This window comes from Petaurus breviceps, unplaced genomic scaffold, assembly GCF_028583685.1.
Source record: "Petaurus breviceps papuanus isolate PSGF00001 unplaced genomic scaffold, PetGlider_PUasm1.0 90784, whole genome shotgun sequence".
NCBI lineage: Eukaryota > Metazoa > Chordata > Mammalia > Diprotodontia > Petauridae > Petaurus > Petaurus breviceps.
The window spans coordinates 11150590-11165394 of record NW_027187345.1 but is presented as its reverse complement, the minus strand read 5'-3'; the positions used below and the strand labels follow the sequence as shown (position 1 = coordinate 11165394).

Here is a 14805-nt window from a genome sequence, read left to right as displayed (position 1 = left end):
AAAGAAAGAAAGAAAGAAAGAAAGAAAGAAAGAAAGAAAGAAAGAAAAACTGTCTCAGGGAATAACTCTTTCTACCCCCTTGCTGTTATCCTCAAATGAGGATACTGGTCTCCTTTTCCACTTTCTAGGCATTTACTTGATAAGCTGCTGTGACTGGAAAAGTCAGATAAAACATAGAAACTGATAGCTCATTGAAGCCCAAATATTCCTGGGAAGAGTTATCTGAGAGTCCCTAGTACTTACTTTCTTAAAAGCCTCATAATTAGCATCAAAGAAGATACTCTAAGTGTCCCTATAAGAACAGAGTGCTTGTATTCTGATTTCTTGTCATTCTTTAAGGCATTGGGAAAAAAAAGGAAGTAAAATGAGTTTAATATGTACTTGATATGAGATAAACCCATCCTGGTGGCTCAATCAGACAATCCACAAGCATTTACTGAGCACCTACTATGTTCTAGATACCAGTGATACAGAGATCATAACAGTCAGTTCAGTTTGCAAAAGGAAGCTAAAAAAGCAGGCAATGAATGCATTTCCCTATCAACAATATCATAATTCATGCATGAATGATATCAAGTTATTCCTTCTTTACAGACATAGTGGTCAGCTTTATGCTGCAGGTTTTGTTTGTTTTAAAATTTCACTTCATTTCTGGGAATCAGTAGCACAAATTTTTGTGGTGCATAGTGTTCACGATGCTCAAATACTTAATGAAAAAGAACTTAAATTTTTGCGGGCAAAGTCAACTTTGGTTTCTTTATGGTGGATCATTTTAATCATTGATGTCAGTTCCATTTTGAAAAAAAAACAGACAAAAGCTTTTTGCGATGTTTACTGGGTAACTGAATATTCTGTTCGTTCCTATGAGAGTGCTAGCAAACATTAGCTGAGCAGTAAACATTACTTTCATGACCTAGAACATTATCTCTGGGCCAAATTGTTAAAAGTAATCCTATGTGTAATTAACAGGAATGAGTTGTTCGTGACATGACTGTGACTAGCTTGTGTTAAGTTTCATAACAGTATGTTGGGAAGTGAATGAAGCAGATAAGTAGATGAGTGGATGGTGCACTATATCTAGAGTAAGAAGAATCAGAGTTTAAACCTGACCTCAGACACTCACTAGCTATGTGACCCTGGACAAGTCTGTTTGCCTTAACCCACTGGAAAAGGAAAGGGCAAATCACTCTGGTATCTTTGCCAAGTCCCTTACAGGTTCATGAAAAGTCAGACATGACTGAATGATTGAATAATAAATGTTGTAATGAAAGGTTTGTAGACAACTCACCTAACACCTCGCAAACCTTGGAATATAAGTATGTACACAGTACTGCTGTAGTAGTTTGGCTAATTCATTCAAAGTAAGTGACATTTAAGGAAATAACAGTAAAATATCCACTTACCCCTAGAATGTCTACATAGGGTACCTCTTCCACAGCTAATCACAACACTGGTGAGGAAGGCATAGAAAGAGAACAGTGTGACCTGGGAGATTTCATAGAGAGTTCACACATAAGGAACAAATAAAACACTTGGGGGATTCACAATGCATATACATGTGGTCAGGAATGTGTGTGTGTGTGTGTGTGTTTAAGAGCCAATTCCAGGAGCTCATAACATGCACATGTGTGTGTTAAAGGCAAACATGTAAGGACATGCATGGCCACAACTAATGCATAGCTAGGGCAAATCACACCTCCACCACTATATAGCCACAATATTCTTTGATGTTACCATGTGTAATGGGAATGTAAATTTTAAAGATCTTCCCTGCCCCTAGGCTAAAGTGCACCTGGAGTCTGGGGTGGGAGGCTTGTTTTTCAGTAGATACTTTTTGATTGGCCAGTGGGTCCAAAAGGTTGTTACATTCTCTGAGCCAGGAAAAGGCTAAACCCTGATGTGAGGCTTTGTTTTGGGGCTCACTTTGAGAAGTGTTCTGTGATTTGATCTAGATTCTGGGAAGCCGTTGTCCAGAGCCCCCCGGCTTTGAAAAACCCAGATGTTGATTTGGTATGGATGTAATGGTTGAACAGTTTGGAAAGCTGTCTACTTGATCTGTTTCTGTCTTAATAATTCTGCCTGTATACTTTGAAGTTCGGGGTGCTGACCTTTTCCCCCTGAACTAGGTAAATGATACATATCTAACTGATTAAAGTAAGCTTGTTAACCCATTTTGAGTTGCTTTCATTTATCAAAGCAGATCCAAGAACCTGTATTGGCAGCAAACCCTAAGGATGCTTGAGGTGCTTGCTGCTACACCATGCTACGACCTATTGAGTATCAAATGAGTTATTGTCATGTCTTGGCTCTCAGCTGAGTGTCATGCCTGCTCTCCATCACATTGCTTTTGCTGGGGGATGTCTCCTTGTCATGTAGTTGATAAGGATGTCCTCTGGTCATGTGGCTCCCATGCATCTATTGCTATCATCTGCAGGAGGTGTAGTGACTAATAAGCATCTCCCTGATAAGGGCAGGCTACCATTATTTTAGTTACAACCTAGGGCTATAAGCCTTCCTCCCCAGGAAGACAACCATTAAAAACAAGTAGAATTCCTCAGATTAAGATTAGGGATATTCCTCTCAACTGTTTTTATCCTCAGGAAGATTCATTGTCTCTGACTCCCAATAACTATCTGACTCTGATGTTAGAAAATTGATTTTAACTCTCTTAATTCCCTTCTTCTCAATCTGTGCCCTGAAAACTCTTTTCTGAGATTCCCTAAATAAATTACCAGGGGAACTTTGCAGGGATTAGGGAAGTAAGGCGAGGCTTGTTCTCCTCAAATACTCCTTGACAAATACTCCTTGACTGACATTCAAATGACTTGGGGCAAGAAGAAAAGGGAATTTGAAGTATAACCATTGTTTTCTGTCCCCACCCAGATTCTGACCTTTATTATTCATAACCAACAGCAATAAAATCACTTAATTTTATGCAGTGTTTTAGCCAGTGAAAATCTCACTGGTGTCCTCATATTCGGATGCTGAAAACAAGCCCCAAAATATGCAGAATGAGGATTTTATAACTCAAGAGTCATCCTTATGAAAATCAGTAGGGGATTTTATTGGACTGAAGCTTAATATGATTCAGTGGTTTAGTATGACAGTGAAGGAAGTTAATACAATCTTAGGATGTATTAAAAAAAAAAGTTGGTGTCTAGAACAGGAAGCTAACCAGAGTATTGGGTTCTATTCTGAGCACCTCATATTAGAAGCGATATTGACAAGCTGGAAAACATCCAAATAAAGCTGTTCAAGATACTGAAGGACCATGAGATTATGCCCTATTGAGTTTGCTTTAAGGAATGAAGGATGTTTAACTGAAGAAAGACAAGGAGACTCGAGGGAGACATGCTAGCTATCTTTAAGCATTTTAAGGGCTATTGTGAAGAAGGAGATGGGGCAAATTAGTTTTGATTGATGGCACAGTATTTGTAGTATTTGAGGGAAGTCACAAATGAGCCACAAATATAAATCTATACTACTTCAAAGATCTAAAATTTTATTGAAGTAAATATTACCTCCATTAATAGGAATCAAAACATTTCTGGCATCTAAGAAATAATCTTCAAGAATTACTGTAGCTGAAAAGTTCCATGACTACTATTAGTCCTGTAATGAAGCTCTGAACTGAGTTTGGTTTTTTACTCATTGACATACCTGAAACTTTTCCAGCTTGGTAGCAGCTTGGCAGAGCTCTGGAAACTCTAGAAGAAGAGGCTTACCAGAATGTCTAGAAGATTCAAAACCATATCAATTAGACCATAGGGTCAGTTAAAGAAAATGAGGGTGTTTGTTCTGGATAAGAAAAGACTTGGAAGAGGAGAGGATGGTTTATGAGAACCATCTTCAAATATTCAAAAGGGTTTTGAGACTTTAGGTATTCTTCTCGGCCTTAGGGAGTAGAACTAAGTGTAAACATTTCAGCCCACCAGCTTGTGGCTCAATTTGAAGAATTAATCACCTTTTTCTGTCAAAAATGGAATGGGTTTGCCTCATGGGGCACTTGAGATGTTTAAGCAGACTCCTTGTCAGGAATGTTGTAGAGATGATTCATGGGACTTGACTAAGGTGACTTCATATCATTCATGCTGAAGTCAAGAAGATTTTAATTCAAATTTTGTCTCAGGTACTTACTAACTCTGTGACTTTGGACAAGTCACTTAATTTTTCTCAGCTTCAGTTTACTCATCTATAAAATGGATATAATAATAGCAACTACCTAGCAGGGTTGTTTTGATAATCAAATTTATACATACACACACAAGTACAGATATATACATATATATAAAATATGTATTATACATCCATATATATATACATTACATATGTGTGTATATATTTTACACACACATATTTTATATATACATATTTGAATTTATATAGGCATATTTATATAGATAACTTCTTTTTCACAAACCTTAAAGCAATATCCAAATACTATCTATTAATTTTAACGTTAATAATCATATAGTCTTAGAATTTTGTATAAAGTATCTAGAGGTGATTTGTCCATGGTCATATATCAAGTAGGTATCAGAGGAGAAGCAGGGGTCAAACCCAAATACCTCCAACCACTATACCAATCTGCCTCTAATCTTTCTTCTCTTGGTAAGCACTTAATCAGTGGTTGAGTGAATGCATGAAAAAAGTTAGCAGTTGTCTGAATCCATTTCATCATTTCAGATGTCAGAATCATAAGAAATAATACGTCTTTATATGTCTCTTCCCACAAAGGCTAGGATAGCACTCTGCCTTTCCCGCACCCTTCGGAAACAGAAGTTCATCTGGCTGCTGTTGGCAAAGGCAGAATCTCCTTGCTATTAGCAGGGAATTGGTGTGAATTCTATAGTTCTTATTGGTTGTGTACTTTGAAGAGAGTAAATACCCATTAAAAATTGAGTTCTCATTTGTTAGTGATTGGCAGCAGCCTGGGATTCTAGAGGAAAGGAGCTAATAAATGAAAAGCAAACACAGGCATTCCACACAGATTTTCCATCAGGCCCAGATGGCTGAGCTGTATTAATGGCTGGCTCATAGCAAATACGTATTGACATTAGTATTCAGAATAAGCAGATGGACCTGTTGTATTAACATCAAATATCTCCATTCATTGAAACAAACAGAAACACAACCTCTTACCAGAGTAAAGATTCTCTTAACTATGCGAATTCATACATTAGTAAAAGTTTTCATTTTCTCTGATAGATTGTATCTTCTTTTTATGCAAAATATGGGTCATTCTCATTTCTTATCATCTTATTTATCATCACTGGTAGCCTGCAAATACCAAAAAGACATCAAACTTTAGTTACAAGAGACCCAAGATCTCCTATGTTCTAGTCATATTATTTTACATTTGAGAAAAGGTACCAAGTTATATTTAGAATCCTAGTCTCCTGGAAGTTGTTCCTATGCATATCCAACAGGGCCTACCATATTCCCCAACTCCCTCTAGATTTAGCTCACTGTGGTTTGATTAAAGTCTGACATCTATAACAAGAGTCATTTGAGGCTAGCTGTTTAGTACTTTCACTCTCCCCTTCAAAATTCCTTCACAAAGGCTTAGTAACATCAGTTCATCAGCCCAAGTACAGTTAATGCTATAAGAAAAGAAACCAATTAAATTAGAAGTTAATTTAACCTCAGGAATTACTGAGAAAACCATAATTATGAATGTATGAACCAGCAGGCTGAACTTTTGAATAAGTGTCTTCCTCCTCAGAGATGATCTATGTACTAAGTAGAACTTTAGTTTGGTAAATTTAATTACTATTATGTTCAAAGTCTCCTATAAAGATCTCAGTGTTCTCTGAACTACTGCCTACTGACGACTTCCCTGAGCCCTGAGCCTCCTCACTGCTATGACTGCCTTCTGGCTTGTGCTGATCTGGCATGGAGAGAGCTCTTGCTTCAACAGATGCTCTGATGTGAACCTGTGCCCTGCCAGGCATGATGAGTCCAAGGACTGTGAGATACTGGCTACAAATTTGATAGCTGCTTCACCTTTGTTCAAAAGTGGGCAATTCATACTCTTTGGACAGTACTAAATGCTTTTGAGTGATGTGGTTGTTAGTAATGGGGACTCAATGCCTCAAAGAGAATATCAGCAAAACAGAGACACTTCTATGACATCCAGAAACCTCCAGTGGAGGCTGACCACCCCTTCTACAGCAATATCAGTAAGGGCCATTACTATGCAGATCTCACTAAAGATCAGCTGCCCTCCTGTGAGAGCCTTCTACCCTTCTGGAAAGAAGAAATCATCTCTCAGATCAAGGAAGGAAAGTGTGTTCTGATTGAAGAAACTCATAGCAGTAGCCTTGGTGAGATTGTAAAACATCTTGAAGGTTTCTCTGATGAATCAATCATGTAGCTGAATCTGCCTATTGGCATTCACATTGTGCATGAGTTGGATAAGAATTTGAAACCCATGAAGAGATCATACACAAAGCCTTGGAGGTTGTGGCTGCCCAAGGCCAAACTAAGAAGTGAAATTGGGCTACCAGCATATGCAAGCAGTAGCCAGTGCCTCCTCAGTGTTCCCACCACATCTTCCCCTTGCCTCACATTCCTACTCTATCTCTCCCCTACTTCATACACTGACCATTGTCTTTGGGATCACAACCCATAGCTGTAAGTGGGGAACTGACAGTTCCTCTTCTCTTTTCTTCCCTATTTCAAATCCATTTTTTCTCTCTCTTGCTGCCCCTCCCCTCAACCTTATTAGTCACAATGCCTCTTGACTCAGTAAGGACCTGGTTAGTTTAGGGACGGGTAAATGGTAAGAGTAATAATTTGGAGAGTTGAGAAAAGTAATTGCTACAGTTATTTCTACGAGCCCAATCCTGCTGGTAGGGCAGCTCTCCTAGGGACTGCCATCATTACAGTTACAAAAGAAGCTACATATTACCTGGGTGGTAATTTAACAAATTGTGAGAATCTTGTTTGGATCATGTTTCATCTCTGACCCAAGAGAAATAGATCTGGGAGGTTGGGATTATGCCCTAATGTTTACTTGTTTCATTTACTTTCACAAAAGACCCATCTTCTAGACTGGTTATTGCTAATGGCTTTTGAAATTACACTGTCTCACATGGTCATCATCTGAGGTTTCAAGTCACAGTAGAGAGGGGAGAGTGAGTTCTTTGATTTCTAAGTGCTTGAGGAGTCCATACTAATATGTCTTAAAGCCCCTGCTCTATTTTATGGCAGTGAAATGCCTCAAGATCATGTCAAAATGTGTCTCCCTATGTCCTATTTCCTTTTCTCATCATTTCCCAACTACCTGGACCTGCCACCTGTGCCCTCATCAGTTTTAGCATAACTGTACTACCCCTGCCCCTATTTTGTTGTTGTCTAAATGATGTACAATAAAAAGTCACCACTAAATTCTACTCTGATGTCTCATCATGCCTGTAAAGGTGACTGTGTATTCACAAAGGTTCTGTTGAACTGAGAGCCTTTAAGAACAGGACAAGAGGCAGACTCTCTTCACCCCAGAGCCAGGCTAGATAAATTTGACTACTAGTTATTATTATTATTATTATTATGTCTGAGTAAAGGAAAAGGTACAATGAGGAAATGGGTCAGCTCAAGGTTCATCTTCTACTTGAGATAGCCCTTCATTTTCTACTTTTCAGGTAGCTCCAAACTGCTAGATGTTAAATCTGGCTACCAGATTTTTTTTTTGGTGGGGGGATGGTGGCTGATAGTAATGCATAGTATGGTGGAGTGGGTTCAACCCAACAATCAGCCTCTACTTGAGGACTTTCCTCATGCCTCTAGCTGCTAATGCCTTACTCCCAATCAATCTTGTGTGTAGGTATATGTATATCTATCTATCTATCTATATATATAATGTATATGCATATATGTGTGTGCATATATATGTATATATATATATATTCACACACACATAGATGTAATATCTTCCCTGATTTGATATAATTTCCTTGCTAGCATGCACTGTTTCCTTTTTATCACCAAATCCCCAGCACCTAGCTTAGTGCCTGGCACATAGTAGCCAATTAATGGATTTTATTTATTGAGTGAGGATGATGAAATCATCCATCTTTTGCAATAATAAAATATGTTCAAATTGCTGTATGAGGTACCAAGGGTGTGGGCTGAGGGGGCAGGGGAATGATTATATAATAAATAAAACAATCTTAGCTTGAAGGTATTTATGATTCATCAATGAAGATAATAGCTATAGTTAAAAAGGGGGGACTAAGCTAAAAATATGATGAGGTTAAAAGTGCAATGAGTGTAGAAAAAGAGCTTTCCTGGCTTGTGAATTTCAAGAAAGGCTTCATGGAGAAGATAATGTTTAAGCTGGCCTTGAAGTCTTGATAGGATCTCAGTGTATAGAATTAGTTGGGGGAGACTGTGCATTGTTGGCTCAAGGAATGATGTGATCAAAATGTGAAGAAAGGAAAATGCAAGAGATATGAAAATTATAGGACCCTTGGTTTAGAACTTGGTGATTCCCCAATCTAATGCCTTCATGTTGCAGATGGGGAAACCAAAGAAGATGAAGTAACTTCCTTAGTTCTTAATGGCATGAAGTACAACAATATTGCTCAAAATTAAAATCCACCCAAGATTTCATATGAATGAATTTCCATTCATTAAGAAAATTAAGGCTTACTATGTGTCAGGCACTATGCTAAGGCTAGAGAGACCATTAAAAAGAAAAGGGAAACCCTTCTTGTCCTCAGAAAGTCCTGTTTCCAATAGGAGAACATGTGCAAATGTATTTTCCTGTCAACTCTTTTGCTTCAGATATGCCCTCAGCATATTTCTATACTTTAGTAATCCAGGAAGAGTGTCCTACATTAGCATCCATTGATCTGTTTAAATTGAATTTACTTTTTGCTACACCAGAGAATATTTCACTTGTGAGGAAACTCTCCTATAGAATTGGCCCCAAAGAATGTGTCAATACTAGAATAAAACTCATTTGGTCAAGGTATATATATAACTATTTGGTTATCTCCATGACAACTCTTATTAAGGTCATCATTTAGGAACAAAAAAAGTTAAGAAGAATCAGCTTCCCCTCTATTCCTTCCCCCCTGTCCCAGTAGAGTTTGATATAAATTGGCTTAGAAATATAGAAATTCAGATTTTCTTGAGACATGAGCCAGGATTCTCCAAATTTTGTGCTTTTGACTCTTTTTTGTCCATTAGACAGCCATGAACTCAGTAAAATACCAGACCAGGGGTTCTTAATCTTTGTTATATATTAGACCTATTTGGCAATCTAGTAAAACCTATAGACCTTTGTTTTCCCCCAGAATAATATTTTAAGTGCATAAAAGAAAATTCTGAGGATTATGTAGGAAATCAATTATATTGAGATATATATGAAAAAAAATTACTTCATAAAGCCCAGAATAAGAACCCCTGATCCAAACTGTTAAAGCTAGAAAGAGCTTGAGAGATAAACTAGCCCAACTCTCTTATTTTAGACACTCCTTAAAGTCCTAGGAAAGTGACTTTCTCAAAAGGGCAACTGAAGAGGAGAAATTTTATAGAAAGCTGTTGGCTATGGAAAAAATAAAATAAATGGAAATAGCATTTAACATAAGATTGATTTTTCTTTCAGGCAGCCAGCCATTATTCTAGGTTGGCTCTGGCATTTTCTTCCACTGGTAAATATGGGGGAAATGAAGCTATAATAGCAATTCAGTAAAAATTATTTTTCTTTAATTACACAGACATTTAAAAATATTTACAGATAATATTGTGCTGACATGTTCAAAAGAGAATTTGTTAAAAATATTTTTCCGTGTGGAAAAAGAAAAATCACTTGGGCCATTTATGGATTGATAGGTGGTCCCATTTATTTTAAATCTTAGAAATGGATTTTTCCTTCCAATAACAGACAGCACTTTCTTATTTACTTCTACAGGTAAAATTTCAGATGAAAAGATTATAGCTTGGGGAGGTTTTAAGGAGGAAGTTTCTTAAGTAGTAAAATAGAGACTGACTATCAGTTATGCTGTAATTAATGTAGAATTTAAAGCTAAAAACATCCAGACGGTCAATGATGTGTTCAATATCTCTCATGGAGATCTATTTTTCAGTAATGCTTATCTTTCCAAGGGGCATAGTTAATTTCTTCAGTACTCTGTAAATTATTACAGAAATTACAAATCTACTAGAAAATCAATACAACTAATTGTAAATTAATAGATTTCTAAGTGTGAAAGAGCGTGTAATAATGTAGATGAGTTCTGTAAAGAACATGCCAATTCTGGTATCAGGGGCTCAGAGTCTCCAGCTGCTTTATGTGACATCTTCAAGTGTAAACACATTTCTTTCTTTTCCCTACCCCCCCACTGATTTAGTCTGCCACTGCAGCGAATAACATTTCCATTAGCCTCCTACTGTTAAATCGTAGAGTAACCATAATAATAATAAAAAAAATTCCAACATGCAAACAAACTAATAGAGCAGCAACTGGGGTTACCGTCTGTCTTAGCCATTTGCATGCAGCCTACAAATACTCATGTTCAAGGCAAGCAAAACAAATTGGATCAAATATCACCTCCCTTCCAATTTGTTTTTGCTTTTTGGGGTATATGGATAGGGATTTAGATATGTGATTCCATCTGGGTGAACCCCCAATGTGGAAATTCCCTCCACTTATACAGATCAGAAGTTCATCTGTAACTTAAAGTCTAAAAGAGTTGGCTGGAGGAATTACCCAAGATCACATAGTTAATATGTGTCAGAAGTAAGACTTGAGTACAAGCCTTTCTGTCTCCAAAAGTAGCTTTCTGTCTATCATAAATGTAGCAAGTACAAAAAGAATTTTTTATGCTTCTATGTTGTCTATAATGAATAATCTTTCTTCTTGTGAGAGCATTCAATTGCTTTTGTTTCTATTAAGTGAAGAATTGAGTTAATTTTCATGTAAACCCAAAGTTATTTCCTAGTCATTTATTAAATTGAAGGGTTTGGAGTTTTAGTTAAGATGGAGCATTGAATGTAGCCCAGATCTCCCAGATAGGCTCCAGCAATGAAGTAGAAAGCTCCAGATCAAAAAATGATAAAGAAAAAATCCAAAGAGCATCACTAGTCAACACTTTCATCCAACCCAGGAGTACACAAAAAGACAGAAGCTACTGCTGTTGGAAGAAGACTCTAGCTAATGAAGTCAGAATGAACTCAAGTGAACAGACTAGAAGCCCACAACAGCACCTCACAGGTGGAGAAAGAAGACATCAGCAACATTCTGTTTGAGCATACACCCAGGTAAAATGGAAGACTATAGCAGTAATCTGACCAGGGATCTTCTCATGAAGATAGAAGATTCCATCAGTGCCCTTGCTGGGGATGACAAATCATAAAGCTCAGACTGTGAACACCTAACCTTGCCAGTGATCTGAGTGAGGAAACATCAATGGATGCAAAGATAAAAGCCCAAGCCCAAGAAGCAAGATCATGACTAAACAGGGTCTTCTTACCCTCATCAAAGAGTACATCCAATTGGTCCTGTGCTTGATTTCATTTGTAAGTTCATTTATGACTTGTTCAATTATTTATTTTTTGTCATTGGATTATTTAATTTTGGATTATTTAATTAAATTGGATTATTTAATTTAATCTAAACACTTTGTTTTTGTTAAACATATATTCATTTTGCAGAGAGTAGAACAGAAGGAGGTTTAGAAGGAAAGACAGAGAAGTGGGATAATTTTAACCTACTGTAAGCTCATAAAGACAGAGATTATTTCCCCCACCCCTTTCTTTATATCTCCAGTACTAATCACAGAACCTGGACCATACTTAGTGCATAATAAAGGCTTATTAATTGAATGACTGATGAATTAAATTTATGCATAAAATAAGCTATAAAGAATGGAGATTATAATTTTCTATTATAGACTTTTCTAGTCTTTTTAGACACAGATGTTTGTTTTTGAAAGTATTTGTCAAGTTCAGAAGAAAATCAGAATATTTTTAATAAGAAAAAGGTTTTTAAAATTTTAAAGAAAAGAAGTTGGAGAATTTGTCAATGAAGTTGTGCTGTAATGAGTTGGTGTAATCTATCCATGAGCATTTACCAAGGCATTACTTTTTCCAGAAGCCCCTATCAGGCATTCTGAAGATATAAAAAAGATATAGAAAACACTGTCACCATTGTTAACTATCATTTGCAACTTTGTATGTTGAGAGGAGATAGGGCTATGAGAAACAAACTTTTATGTGTTTTTAGACTTCGGCTTCCAATATCTATATATGATATGACAGAAATTTGACTATAAAGGTAGAAGAGATACTAAAAATATTCCCTAGGCTTAATTTTATCTCTGACTTTTCCTTACCACTTATCTACATGGGAGAGTAAATTGGGTTTATGCTTGAAAATCAAGGGAGTCCCAAATCCTCAAATGGACAGGTAACCCTTATATGAATGACAATCAAGTATGGTCTAGACTCCAGAAATTAAAATCAGGAAGCATATGCTCACCATCAGCTAAAGTATTCCACAAAAAGACTCAAATTGCTGAACCAAGAGGGTTAGTCCAAAGAAAAGATTGTTTGAAGGAATTAGCTAACTGGATAGACATATATATATATATATATATATATATATATACATATACATATATATATATACATATATATATATACATATACATATATATATATACATATATATATATATAGTGTGTGTATATAGTGTATATTTATGTATGTGTGTATATTTCACTTAGTTCAGGGGAAAAAGTCAGCAGTCTGAACTTCAGAAAATACAAACAGAAATTAGAAGCAGACAGAAAACACAGAGAAAATAACACAATTCAACAGATCAACACACAGGGCTTCTAGCTGTCTGACCATTATATGCATAAATAGTAAGTTACCAAAGGGAGAAGCACCAGCATCTGGGTTTTCAAAGCTGGGGCAGCTCAGCAGCTACCCAGTCTCATCTGGCCAAATCACTCTTCCCATAAGTGAGCCTCAAAGCAAAACCTTACCTGAGAATATATGTGCCCTTCTTCAGGGTCAGAGGACATCACAACCTTCATGAGGCACTGCCTAATTACAAAGTAATAAAAGGTGTGGGCTTTCCTGAAAAACAGGCCTCTCCCTAATCAAGCCCCTGCTGTTGGATTACACTTGAGGCCCATTAAGGGGCAAGGAAGTTCTTCAAATTCCCTAGGCCTGTTAAGGGGCAGGGAAGGTCTTCAAATTTTCTTACCATTACAAGCTATTGCTAGCTCAGTGGCAGAATTAAGGGTGACTGCTTTAAAAAAAGAGCCTATCGTTTTTTTAACTAAGTATAATATAGTAAAGACCACTCTTCTACTAATGAGAAGATAATACAATAGCGAAAGTATTCACCTGTGGAAAAGCTGGAAACAGAGTCATGTTCCCAACAGGGAGCTCTTGAGTCACGGTTGTTGTACTAGTCAAAATTCATAAAGTGGAAAGGGAAAAGGATCCATATGTACAAAGATATTTAGAGCAGCCCTTTTTGTGGTTACAAAGAATTGGAAATTGATATGATATAAGAAATGATGAACAAGCCAACTTCAGAAAAACCTGGTGAGACTTATATGAACCGATGCTGAGTAAAGTGAGTGGAACCAGGAGAACATTATACACAGTAACAGACACATTGTACGATGATCAGTTTTGCTCGACTTAGCTCTTCTCAGCAATGCAATGATCCAAGACAATTTCAAAAGATTCATGATGGAAAATGTTGTCCACATTCAGAGAAAGAACTACGGAGTCTGAATGTGGATTGAAGCATACTATTTTCACTTTTTGGTTTTTTTTTTCCCTTTCTAGTGGTTTTTGTCTTTTTTTTAATCTTCTTTCACAACATGACTAATGTGGAAATATGTTTAAAGTGATTATACATGTATAACATATATCAGATTGTTTATTGTCTTAGGGAGGTAGGAAGGAAAATTTGGAACTCAAAATCTTACAAAAATTATTCTTAAGGCAACTAAGTGATGCAGTGAATAGTGCACTGGACCTGCAGTTGGAAAAACCTGAGTTCAAATCACTTACCAGCTGTGTGACCTTGGACAAGTCAGTTAACCTCTGCCTCAGTTTCCTCAACTATAAAATGGAGTTAATAATAGTTGCTACTTCTCATGGTTGATATGAATATCAAATGAGATAATATTTGTAAAGCTCTTAGCATAGTACGAGGCACATAGCAGAAACTCAATAAATGCTTTCCTCCTTTCCCTTAGTAGGCCATACCTAGAAGCACCAGTCAGGGGTTAGGCATCCAATCAAACAGCATCTAACAGATAAGTATTTTTATTAAATAAGTATTTATTAAATACCTACTATGTACCAGGCATCATGCTACAAATATCTCATTTGATCGTCTCATAACTCCTGGGAGATAGGTGCTCTTATTATCCCCATTTTACAGTTGAGGAAACTGGTGCAAACAGAAGTTAAATGACTTGCCCAAGGTCACACAGCTAGTAAATATCTAGGGCTGGATTTGAACTCAGTTCTTGTGACTCCATTCTTAGTACTCTATCCACTGTGCCACCTAGCTTTTCTCTATCTTATTAGTGAGGCATAAGGAACAATGATACCTTGACTGACATTCTCTTCTTCTTCTGTTAGGCACGTGAAACAGTGATGTGGTTTAAGAGGTGAATAATTAACATTTCTTGATTAAATGAACCTTTGGCCCATGGTAGGAATAGTACCTGAAGATAGACTCTAAAAGCTAAAAAAAAAAATTGAAATCATCCAGTCCAACCCTCTCATTTTATAGATGAGAAAAACTGAGCCTCAGAGAAG

At 36.8% G+C, this 14805-nt stretch overlaps 1 long non-coding RNA gene and 1 pseudogene across 3 annotated transcripts in view; one reads left to right on the top strand and one right to left on the bottom strand.

Annotated features, from left to right (window-relative positions):
- The window catches only part of LOC138147302 (uncharacterized), a 45898-nt gene extending 32809 nt beyond the window's left edge, over window positions 1-13089 (bottom strand). Inside the window, exons 1-4 of one of the 3 annotated variants that reach the window (XR_011164769.1) lie at window positions 12999-13089; window positions 5143-5280; window positions 3661-3733; window positions 1404-1485 (exon numbers count right to left, since the gene is read on the bottom strand). This is a non-coding gene — a long non-coding RNA (uncharacterized lncRNA). The other 2 variants (XR_011164771.1, XR_011164770.1) reach the window with 2 other exon arrangements.
- Window positions 5865-6771, top strand: LOC138147320 (phosphoglycerate mutase 1 pseudogene; annotated as a pseudogene).
- Window positions 13090-14805: the final 1716 nt, after the last annotated feature.